Source organism: Scylla paramamosain, chromosome 20 (assembly GCF_035594125.1).
Source record: "Scylla paramamosain isolate STU-SP2022 chromosome 20, ASM3559412v1, whole genome shotgun sequence".
NCBI classification, from domain to species: domain Eukaryota; kingdom Metazoa; phylum Arthropoda; class Malacostraca; order Decapoda; family Portunidae; genus Scylla; species Scylla paramamosain.
Window position 1 is genome coordinate 12,228,995 of NC_087170.1, and position 12,500 is coordinate 12,241,494.

The 12,500-nt window shown below is 44.4% G+C and overlaps 1 protein-coding gene across 4 annotated transcripts in view; it reads left to right on the forward strand.

Moving 5' to 3' along the window:
* The window catches only part of LOC135110336 (dipeptidase 1-like), a 155,389-nt gene that overhangs the window by 24,891 nt on the left and 117,998 nt on the right, over positions 1-12,500 (forward strand). For 2 of the 4 annotated variants that reach the window (XM_064022578.1, XM_064022577.1), the window contains exon 2: positions 7,219-7,242. The gene's annotated coding sequence lies outside the window, so the exon portion shown is untranslated. Of the gene's footprint in view, positions 1-7,218; positions 7,243-8,071; positions 8,277-12,500 lie in introns of those variants that run through there. The other 2 variants (XM_064022575.1, XM_064022581.1) reach the window with 1 other exon arrangement.

The window sequence follows — 12,500 nt, forward strand, 5'->3', positions numbered from 1 at the left end:
GTGAGTGAGTCAAGTTCAAACGAAGCAAACAACACTCTCTTCTTATAAGGTTTTATCCTCCAAGTTTGTCGGCAAGTTCAGGCGTCAACACCTCCTCCTCCTCCTCCTCCTCCTCCTCCTCCTCCTCCTCCTCCTCCTCTTCCTCATTTTCGAACCTCTTCTTATATATCCAATTCCTTCTTTTCACTTTCTCAAGTTCTTTTTTTCGTCTTTTTTTCTCACTATTTTTTATTTATTTATTTATTTTTTTTTATTTTGCTTTTTTATTTCTTGTTTTTGTTTTTTTCTTCTTCGTTTCTCATCTCTGTTTACATCTCAGAGGAGGAGGAGGAGGAGGAGGAGAGGAGGTTGAAAAAGAGGACGAATAAAATGGATGAGGAGGTGGAAGAGAAGACGAAGAAGAAGAGGAAGAAGAATAAGAATAAGAGGAACAACAACATCATCATCATCAACAACAACAACAACAACAACAACAACAACAACAACAACAACAACAACAACAACAACAACAACAACAAGAGCAAGAAAAAACAAAAAAAATGATGATAATGAAGATAACGAAAATAAAGAAGGAAAAGAAAGAAAGGAAGAGAGGGAACAGATAAAGAAAAAAAAAGAAAAGAATAGAAAGAATAGTTTAATGAGAGAGAGAGAGAGAGAGAGAGAGAGAGAGAGAGGAGAGAGAGAGAGAGAGAGAGAGAGAGAGAGAGAGAGAGAGAGAGAGAAAATGAGGAAGTTTGGATGTAATTTGATTGTTTGCTTTCCCTCTCTCCTCTCCTTCCTCTCTCATTATTATTCTTTATTCGCCTCTACAGTCCATTAATCCTTCCTTCCTCCCTTTCCTCCTCCTCCTCCTCCTCCTTCTCCTCCTCCTCCTCCCCCATGCAAGACAATTATACTCTTTCAGTCTCCCTTTTAGCTGCGTCCTCTTAATGTCCCGCTGATCACCTTGCTAATTAGGCACCTCCTCCTCCTCCTCCTCTTCTTCCTCTTTCTCTTCCTCTTCTTCTTTCTTCTTCGCTTCTCTTCCTCCTCCTTCTCTTATCTCACTCGTTTTCTATTCCTCATTCTTATTTTTAATGTTTTTATTTCGTTATATGTATTTTTGTTTGTACGATTCTACCACTTCCTCTTCCTCTTCCTCTTCCTCTTCCTCTTCCTCTTCCTCTCTTTTCTTTCTCATATGTCTTTCGTTTCCTTCTTCTTCCTTCGTCCTTTTAATATTACTTTTTCAGTTATATGTTTTTAATGGTACGATTCTTCCTCTTCTTTTTCCTCTTCCTCCTTCTCCCCCTGTCTTTCTCTTCTTCTCTTCCTCTTCCTTCTAAAATTTTTCGTTTCCTGTTTTTGAGTCCTCTTTTTTTATTATTATTTTTATTTTTATTTTGTAATTTGGTTTTATTAGCATGACTCCTCCTCCTCTTTTTCTCTCCATCTCCCTCCTCCTCATTTTCTTCTCTCCTTCTCTTCTATTTTTTTTTCTTGTCTCACCTCTTTCATTTTCTCTCACTTCTTCCGCTTTTCAGTTTTCTTTTTTCTTTTGTGATTTGCTTTTTATTGGTGCGGCTCCTCCTCCTCCTCCTCCTCCTCCTCCTCCTCCTCCTCCTCCTCCTCCTCCTCCCCCTCCTCCTCCTCTGACCTCTTTCGTTTCCTATTCCTCCTTTTTAATTTTCTTTTTCTTTTTTCTTCTGCAATTTGCTTTTTATTTGTACTCCTTCTCTTGCTCCCCTCCTCCTCCTCCTCCTCCTCCTCCTCCTCCTCCTCCTCCTCCTCCTCCTCCTCCTCCTCCTCCTCCTCCTGTTCGGTTCCTAATTCGAGTTCGTTGTGGAATTGATAGTTTTGGTTCGAATTAATCGGTTCAGGTTCAATTCCGACGGTTCAGGTTTGAGAGAGAGAGAGAGAGAGAGAGAGAGAGAGAGAGAGAGAGAGAGAGAGAGAGAGAGAGAGAGAGAGAGACGTTAATTGATGAAAGAATGAAAAAATAAAATAAAAAATGCTAAATCAAGAAAGATAAGAGAGAGAGAGAGAGAGAGAGAGAGAGAGAGAGAGAGAGAGAGAGAGAGAGAGAGAGAGAGAGAGAGAGAGAGAGAGAGAGAGAAAAACTTTGATTGGTGAAAAGAAAGAAAAGAATTAAAATAAACAATTCCAAATTAAGAAAGTGAAGAGAGAGAGAGAGAGAGAGAGAGAGAGAGAGAGAGAGAGAGAGAGAGAGAGAGAGAGAGAGAGAGAGAGAGAGAGTGTGTTAATTGGTAAGAATGAAAAGAATAAAAATAAAACTGTTAAATTAAGAGAGAGAGAGAGAGAGAGAGAGAGAGAGAGAGAGAGAGAGAGAGAGAGAGAGAGAGAGAGAGAGAGAGAGAGAGAGAGAGAGAGAGAAAACGGTAATTAGTGAGGAGAATTATGTAAAAGGGGAAACAGAAAAGTCTGCTAAATAAAAAGAAAAAAAAATAAAGGAAAAATAAGAAGAGGGGATGGGAAAAGAAATATAGATGCGTAAAGAGAGTAAAAGAATTAAATGTAGAGAGAAAAGAGTAAGAGATAAGAAAAGAATAGGAAGATAATGAAGGAGAGAATAAAGATACTGACAAATAAACGAAATAGACGGTAAAAATGTGAAGGGAAATAAGTAGTATCTCATTAAAATGATAAATATACATGTAGAAAAATGGAAAAAAGAAAAAAAAAGTAGATTGGAATAAGTTGTAATTAAAATCATGAAGTCATATTGAAAAAAAAAGATAAAAGAAAAGTAACTGACATGTAATCGAAATTATAAACACACATATTAAAACTACATAATAAAGATAATTAAACTAGAAAACAAACAAACAAACAAACAAACAAACAAACAAGATATTGAAACTACAAGACAAAAAAAAAAATTCCTGTACCAATTTTTGTTTAGACATCGTAAGCAATAAAATTTCCCCTCTCTTTTTTTATTTTTTTTATTTCAGTATTCTTTTTTACACTTGACAAAAAGCTCATTAACTCACAAAACATATGGCTACTTTGGGGACACCTGTGAAAGATAAACTGGGGAGGGGAGGGGAGAGAGGGGAGAAGAGGAGGAGGAAGAGAGGAAGCCTGGTTAGTAAATATTGGTATCTAGGGACACTGAACTGGGGAGGTAAACTGCGGTGATAAACTGTGAGTCAACGTGGGGAGGATAAACTGAGTAAAGGGAACTGGGGTGTATACTGAGGGGAAAGTGGGGGGAAAACTGGGAAACTGGTCAGGACAGAGTGGAGATAAACTGGGAATAAACTAGGAAGAATAAACTAGAAAGAGTAAACTTGGGAGAGCAAAATGGGGAGGATATTTTGGGGAGAGTTTACTAGTTGATATGAGTGAGTTTACTTGGGGAGAGTGCACTGGGAGAGTAGACTGTGCTTGCTTGATTTAAGTGAGTTTACGTGAAGGAGAGTAAACTTGGGTATTTGAGAGAGAGAGAGAGAGAGAGAGAGAGAGAGAGAGAGAGAGAGAGAGAGAGAGAGAGAGAGAGAGAGAGAGAGAGAGAGAGAGAGAGAGAGAGAGAGAGAGAGAGAGCAGATGAAGGAACCGAGTACGTAAAAGAGAAAAAAAAATCTGATAGAGTTGTATTGTTCCCGTATGACAGAAACTGAAGATGAAGTAATCGACTTAAAAAGAGGGAGTAAAAAATGTCTATTGGTGTCCTTTTGTTCCCTTTTGACAGAGAAGCGTGGACTGTCAGCTGTCTATTAAAGCATCGCTGGTAAACACGAGAGGTCAGTCTCCCTCCCTGGCGCCTGCTCTGCTCCCCACCCCCTGTTGGTACGTCCCTGTCTCTGTGCATTCTTTACTCATTCTTTTCCTTTTTTTCCTCTTCTTTTTTCGTTTTTTTTTTTTCGTAGTTTAAGTCTTTCAATGTTAGTATTTTCATTTTTCAGTGTCTTGTTCTCTCCTTTTTCCTCGTCCCCTTTCTCTTTTTCTTTCTTCTCTACCTCTCTTGCGTCTTCTTCTGCCTCCTCCTCCTCCTCCTCCTCCTCCTCCTCCTCCTCCTCCTCCTCCTCCTCCTCCTCTTGAATTTTTTTTTTCAGGATTTAAATGTTTCTTCTTTTTTACACCTAGGCTTATTTTTATATAAGTTTTTAGTACTTCCTCTCCTCCTCCTCCTCCTCCTCCTCCTCCTCCTCCTCCTCCTCCTCCTCCTCCTCCTCCTGTTTTTTTTTCTTCACAATTGCAAGTTTTTATTTCATTTTTATTGCAAATTTGAGTTTTTCCTTCCCTTCTCCTCATGTTTCTGTCTGTGTTTTTGCAATTTTTATTTTTTTATATATATATGCAAAGAAAACTGAATGGGTGACAAAAATATTTAAAAAGAAACTAACTTTTCCTTCCCCACCACAACCCTTTTGGTCTGTCCGTCTGTCTGTCTGGCTGTTTGTTCTGCTGGGAATTAACTGTTTATTTGAGATTGTTTTCCTGTGTTTTGTTATTAAACCATGTGTTGTGTTGAACGGTCTGCACAAACACTTCTCTCTCTCTCTCTCTCTCTCTCTCTCTCTCTCTCTCTCTCTCTCTCTCTCTCTCTCTCTCTCTCTCTCTCTCTCTCTCTCTCTCTCTCTCTCTCTCTCTCTCTCTCTGTCCAAACACGCACACACACACACACACACACACACACACACACACACACACACACACACACACACACACACACACACACACACACACACACACACACACACACACACACAGGAAGGAGTTACGGTGCTATCACTCCCAACACTTCACAAGGTCAATGGATTTATGCATCAAATAGTAAAGAATTCACAACTGAAGAGAAAGAAGAAAATTAATGACGGTCTGAATGCTCGTATGTTACTGCACACACACACACACACACACACACACACACACACACACACACACACACACACACACACACACACACACACACACACACACACACACACACACACACACACACACACACACACACACACACACACACACACACACACACACACACACACACATTTCACTGCAGTTAATAGATAAGTCAGATTATATAATTAGGAATGCAAAGAGCGTACACACACACACACACACACACACACACACACACACACACACACACACACACACACACACACACACGTGTCCTCTTTCCAAACTCCTCTCCTGTTTTCCCCTACTCCCCTCCTTCCCTCCTCCTCTTAGTCCTCCTTCTCCCCTCCATTCCTCCCCTCAACCTTCCCTCCTCTGCCCTCCCTCATCCCCACTCCATTCCTCTCCTTCCTCCTCATCTTCCTTCTCCCTCCCTCCCTCCTCCCTCCCTCCCTAAAGGCGAGGTACACAGACTCAGTGAAGTGAACGAAGTTGGGGCCTGATTGACTGCTGTCTTCCTAGAAAGCGCCATGGCTGCCGCACCTCCCCTCGCACACTGTGCCTCCACTTGGGATATACACACAACACATTAGCACATTACACACCCATCACGCACTCACACCCTCCTTCCACAAACGAAAGAAGACGTAGACCTCAACTCTCCCTTACTTTCCTCGGCTGGATGGATGGATGGATGGGTGGGCGGGGAGAAGCTTCTGCATCATCCTGTCTTTCCCACTAACAGTTAGCGTGAAATAGTTACTCAAACAGCCTTGCAAGAACCTCAGTCTAACCTCTGTTGATGTTTGGACTTTGTTTGTATTCCTTTGCTTATATAAATATTCTTCCTCGTCCCTCCTGCTTTCCATATCTCCTTTGTTTTTCCTCTACTTCTGTCTCCCCTCATCACTCACCCTCCCCTCTCCCCCTTCGCCCCTCCTCCTGCCTCCCCCTCCCTTCCCCACAGACAGGTGACACGGGCAGCGATCTCTTACACCTTACAGCGATTTACTTGCTTTTTTTCACCTTTACCTGTGCTGCGGATCTAATTATGGGCGGACTACCTGAGGGACACCTGTCTTCGAGAGAGAGAGAGAGAGAGAGAGAGAGAGTGGGGAGAAGTGGGGAAAAAAGGACGAAAAGTTCAACAGGAGAGATAGGTGACGAGAATAAGAAAGAAAGGAGAGAGAAGGAAGAAGAAGAGAAAGAAGATGAGGAGGAGGAGGAGAAGGAGGAGGAGGAGGAGGAGGAGGAGGAGGAGGAGGAGGAGGATGATCTTTAGTTGCAATAGGAGTCACTGGGTCAGTAGAGAGAGAGAGAGAGAGAGAGAGAGAGAGAGAGAGAGAGAGAGAGAGAGAGAGAGAGAGAGAGAGAGAGAGAGAGAGAGTGAGTAAAAAAGAATATACCTACAAGCTCCTGCAACGAAAAAGAAAGAGACAAGAAGGAAAAATGAAGGGAAAAAGAGACAAAAGGGGAAAAAAAAGAGAAGGGGGAAAAGAAGAGGTGTCGCTGTATCTCCCGTGGAAGAGAAAGAAAAACATTGGCGCCTCTTGAACAGTGGAGGAGGAGGAGGAGGAGGAGGAGGAGGAGGAGGAGGAGGAGGAGGAGTAGGAGGAGGAGGAGGAGGAGGAGGCCTTGTGAAGTGGAGTAGGAAGAGAAGCGTGTTGGAAAGTTTGCAAAAGTGGAAGAGTTGAGGGAGGAGGAGGAGTGGAGGATACAGTCGGGTGGAGATGAGTGGAGGAGGAGGAGGAAGAGGAGGAGAAAGGGGAAAGTGACACGTGTGAGGTCTTGTTCAAGGGGAATATTGTATGTACTATAGTGCTACGCCTTGTTTCGCTCTCTCTCTCTCTCTCTCTCTCTCTCTCTCTCTCTCTCTCTCTCTCTCTCTCTCTCTCTCTCTCTCTCTCTCTCTCTCCTTTGTCCTGTTCATTTCCTGACTATCTTGACCTTTGCTTCTCTCTCTCTCTCTCTCTCTCTCTCTCTCTCTCTCTCTCTCTCTCTCTCTCTCTCTCTCTCTCTCTCTCTCTCTCTCTCTCTCTCTCTCTCTCTCTCTCTCTCTCTCCCCGCTTTCCCATCACTCCACCCTGTCACTGACCCCTCGCTCTTTCTCCCTCCATTTCTCCCTCGTTCTGTCCATCACTCTACCGCTCTCCCCCTTCTCCCCTCCCTCTCTCCTCCCTCCCTCACTCACTGTCAATCCTTCCATCCATCCATCCATCCTACACACTTATCAAACAATCAGACGGGAAGGATGCAGTCATATCCCCCATAACAATAAGAGGACTTGTCACTATAAACACTGTATTGTAATGTGTCTATAGATTCACAGTTGACTTGTATTGAATCGTCTTTTTTCTCCCATTACAGAAAGACATGTGATCTCCTGACACAGTGAGTATAAGCTGTCAGTGTAATATCAGAGGTTAGGTTAGGTTAGGTTAAGTTTGGTTAGGTTAAGTTTGGTTAGGTTTGGTTTGGTTTGGTTTGGTTTGGTTTGGTTAGGTGAGGTTAGGTTAGGTGAGGTTAAGTTTGGTTAGGCTGGCTAGGTTAGGTTAGGTTAAGTTTGGTTAGGTTAGGTTAAGTTTGGTTAGGTTAAGTTTGGTTTGGTTAGGTTTGGTTAGGTTAGGTCACCTCGTCATTACGTATAAAAAGACAGTAATGTTAGCAGTCTTATTTCTGGCCCTAGTCCTCCATTACAGCCTCACACTATTGCTTCCTCGACGGCCTCACAGGGTTTCATATCAGTTACTGTCTGTGTGTAAGGGATAAATAATGTTAGCGGTCTTATTTCTGAACGCTATTTCTCCGTACAGCCTCACACTATTGCTTCCTCGACAGCCACACGTCTCCTCCCACTCCATCTGTCCAGCCGGCACGTCCCATGGGGCACGGCGGTGTTCTTGTAAAGGCAGCAAGTCATATTTTGGCAGCAAGTCAAACCCATCACTCCAAACGGTGACTGGAGGCTCTTGCAGTTACCTGATGTAATACTGAAATGTTTGCCGCAAAATGTACCTGTTTATTTTCACTCCTTCCTTCCATTCATCCCTCGCATTATTTCCTCCTCCTCGCGTTCTCTTTCCTATCCTATCTTCTAACTTCCCTCTAACCTAGCTGTCCCTCTCTACCGCTCTTCCTCCCTCTCTAGTCTCCATCCACACCTTCCACCGCCCCAGCAGCCTCCTCCCCTCCCCCACCCAACCCCGCGCCGCCAGCCAGCCAGTCCTGGAGTCACGGGCGTCAGTGTTGGCCCGCGGCTCTGACGAAGTGCACGTATACCCACGCCTAACTCGCCCGCGCACCACACACGCCTCCTCCTCCACCTGCCGCCTCAGTCCTACCCTGTGCCACCCGCCCCGCCTCCCCCACCGCCCCTTCCTTCTTTTGCCCCCTCGCTACTACATCACCGTCTGCTTCACTGTCAGGTATGGTGATATTGGTGATTGCTTATGATGTCTTAGGACAGGTGTGTCTGTGTGTGTGTGTGTGTGTGTGTGTGTGTGTGTGTGTGTGTGTGTGTGTGTGTGTGTGTGTGTGTGTGTGTGTGTGTGTGTGTGTGTGTGTGTGTGTGTGTGTGTGTGTGTGTGTGTGTGTGTGTGTGTGTGTGTGTGTGTGTGTGTGTGTGTGTGTGTGGACAAGAGGGAAAGGGGTTAAGAGAAGAGGATCAAGGTATGAGACAGGTGAAATCCTATCTTCTTCCTCTTCCTCTTCTTCTTCCTCTTTTTTTTTCTTCCTCGTCCTCGCTGTCTTCGTTGCCAGTGTTGTTGCCCTCCCTCTTCTCTTACTTTTTTTCATCCTCCTCGTCCTCCTCCTCCTCCTCCTCCTCCTCCTCATCATCATCATCATCATCAGTAGCAGTATTAACAGTATCATTATCATCATGTTTATCTCATTCTTCTTCTTCTTCTTCTTCTTCTTCTTCTTCTTTTACTCCTCCTCCTCCTCCTCCTCCTCCTCCTCCTCCTCCTCCTCCTCCTCCTCCTCCTCCTCCTCCTCCTCCTCCTCCTCCTCCTTCTTCTTCCTCTGTTCCTGGTGCTGCATTTCATCCTCCTCCTTCAGTCAATCCTCCTCCTCCTCCTCCTCCTCCTCCTCCTCCTCCTCCTCCTCCTCTTCCTCCTCTTCCTCCTCCTGCTGGTGGTGCTGTTCTCTGGCCTCTTCGTATAGGATTACCAGGATTTGCAAGGCTGTGTGTGTGTGTGTGTGTGTGTGTGTGTGTGTGTGTGTGTGTGTGTGTGTGTGTGTGTGTGTGTGTGTGTGTGTGTGAAAAGCATCCTCGCATTTATTCATTTATTCTTTTCATTCACTCATTCACTCATTCATTGCGTTAAGAGATCAAAGTGTAATGGTGATGGTGGTGGTGGTGGTGGTGGTGGTGGTGGTGGTGGTGATGGATGACTTGAGGGATAAAAAAAAAATAGTGTTTGTTATAGTGACGTCATCGAGAGAGAGAGAGAGAGAGAGAGAGAGAGAGAGAGAGAGAGAGAGAGAGAGAGAGAGAGAGAGAGAGAGAGAGAGAGAGAGAGAGAAATAATGAGTCATTTATCAAATTAATGGACGTGTAATGACAGCTTCTCTTGGTTTGCTTTTTTATTTACCTTGACCGAGAGAGAGAGAGAGAGAGAGAGAGAGAGAGAGAGAGAGAGAGAGAGAGAGAGAGAGAGAGAGAGAGAGAGAGAATGCAGAAAATCCAATTTGGGAATATGATAACGGGTTTAACAAGTGAAATCTCAGAGGATGGAAGGAAGAGAGTGAGAGGAAAAAGATGACGAGGAATACGACAGAGAGAGAGAGAGAGAGAGAGAGAGAGAGAGAGAGAGAGAGAGAGAGAGAGAGAGAGAGAGAGAGAGAGAGAGAGAGAGAGAGAGACAGGAATGGAAGGAATGAAGAGAATGAGAGGGATAAGGAAGAAGAATAATAATCAGAAGAAGGGATAAGAAGGATAAGAAAAATACATGATAGAGAAAAGGAAGTATAAAAAAAGAGAAAAGAAGGGAAGGAACGAGGTCATGAGAACTAGAAGAAAATAATAATAAGGAAAAGAAAAGGAAAAAGAAATGACGGCGGAGAAATTGACATAATGAGATACGAGAGAGAGAGACATTAGAGACAGAACAACAACAACAACAACAACAACAACAACAACAACAACAACAACAACAATTCAGTATTTTTACACATGAAAGGAACAAAGGGGATGTATATCGTTTTTCTTAATCCCTCAAGAAAGAAAGAAACAGGAGGAGGAGGAGGAGGAGGAGGAGGAGGAGGAGGAGGAATAGAAGGCCAGGTGTGTTGAACCCATTACCTGCTGTGAAAAATAGATAAATAGGTGAGATCTAAAGTGGAAAGGAGGACACAGGTGGAAGGAGGAGGAAGAAGAGGAAGAACAGGGGGAGGAGGAAGAGGAGAAGGAATACTGAGATTGAAGAATATAAGAGACGAAAGAGAAAAAAGCAAAAAGCAAAGAACAGGAGGAGGAGGAGGACCAAGAAGAGGAGGAAAGTAGGACGTATCATGGACAAGAAAGGAGGAAGGGAGGAAGAGGAGGAGGAGGAGGAAGGAAAAACACTTGCAGTTGAAAAGGAATAAAAGAGATAAATAGTGGAGGTGGAATAAATTGAAATAACTTTGGGAGTGAATGAAAGGATGAAAGGATACAGTGACGGAAGGAAGGAAAGAGCGAGAAGGAGGAGGAGGAGAAAGGAAGGAAGGAAGGGAGGAAGGAAGGAAGGAAGGGAGGAAAAGCATTGAAGAAGCGAATTAAAGGAGTGGAGAGGATGACAGAAAAAGAGAACGAAGGAAGAACGATGAGGGGAAAAAAAAAGGGAAGAGGGAAGGAAGTGAATACGAAGCTAATCAAAAAGGAAGAGGAAGAAGATGAAAGTAGAATAACGCAAGGAACTGAAGGAGATAACTGAAGGAACAAAATAAGAAAAAAAAAGAAGGGGAAATAAGTAAGAGGTGAATTTGAAAGGAAGAAGAAAAGAAAGAAAGCAAAAATAGAATAATGAAAGGAGACAAATGAAAAGAAATAAAAAGTTAAGTTAGAATGATAAAAAAACAATCGTGGAGGAAGGGAAGCAGAAGGAAGAAGAGGAGGAAGAGGAAGAGAACGACGACGAGGAGGAGGAGGAGGAGGAAAGGAAAAAAAGAAAGAGAATATATTGGGAAAAACTGGATGAAGTGAGATATGAAAGAATAAAAATAGAAAACTTGTAATAGAAAGAGGAAGAGGAGGAGGTGGAAAAGGAGGAGGGGGAAGAGGAGGAGGAGGAGGAGGAGGAAGAAAGAATAGAATGCACACTATTGGTCAATATGATATTCCTCCACTAAGCTCTGCCCTCTTATTGGTTCATGTAATCACCTTCCCCCTCCTCCTCCTCCTCCTCCTCCTCCTCCTTCTCCTCCTCCTCCTCCTCCTCCTCCTCCTCCTCCTCCTCCTCCTCCTCCTCCTCCTCCTCCTCCTCCTCCTCCTCCTCTTACTGCTACTACTACTTGTACATTCCCCTCTGTTCTTAAGCCTTTTCCTCTTCTTCCTTTCCTTCTCTTCTTCATGCCCTTCATTACCTTCATTCATCCTCCTCCTCCTCCTCCTCCTCCTCCTCCTCCTCCTTCTTCCTTTTACTACTTTTACTTCTTCCTCCTTCCATTATTGCGCTCCTTCAGCTCTCCTTCCTTCCTTCCTTGCCTTGTGTCTGTGCTCTCCCTTTCTCCCTCCCTCTTATCCCTCCTTCTTTCCTTCCTTCCTTCTCTCCTTCGTCCCCTTCCCAATATCACCCGTTGGAGGAGGAGGGAGAGGAAGAGGAGGAGGAGAAGGAGGAGGAAGAGGAGGAGGAGGAGGAGGAGGAGGAGGAGGAGGAGGAGGAGGAGGAGGAGGAGGAGGAGGAGGAGGAGGAGGAGACTGGAGGATGTAACTAATTCCCTTCCTTCTCTACTCCTCCTCTTTCCTCCTCCTCCTCCTCCTCCTCCTCCTCCTCCTCCTCCTCCTCCTCCTCCTCCTCCTCCTCCTCCTCCTCCTCCTCCTCCTACTCCGCCACACCCTTAAACACAGAGCAATGCAGACCATATCGGTTCTCCTCCTCCTCCTCCTCCTCCTCCTCCTCCTCCTCCTCCTCCTCCTCCTCCTCCTCCTCCTCTTACGTTTCCTCCTCTGCACAAAGCGATCATAATTATGAACCTGAAAAACCGCTACACACACACACACACACACACACACACACACACACACACACACACACACACACACACACACACACACACACACACACACACACACACACACACACACACACACACACACACACACACACACACACACACACACATGTACGCACAGGTAACAAAGAATAACATCAACCTCCCTCCTCCTCCTCCTCCTCCTCCTCCTCCTCCTCCTCCTCCTCCTCCTCCTCCTCCTCCTCCTCCTCCTCCTCCTCCTCTTCCTCGTAATCTTCCTTAATGAACGCAGCAGATTTCAGAGTAACATGTATAATTTTTCCTTCAATTGAGAGAGAGAGAGAGAGAGAGAGAGAGAGAGAGAGAGAGAGAGAGAGAGAGAGAGAGAGAGAGAGAGTCATAAAAAATGCTTCTCTTTAATCTCAACAAATTCTTCCCACCAAGATTTAGAAGATAACATTAGCTAATAGGAG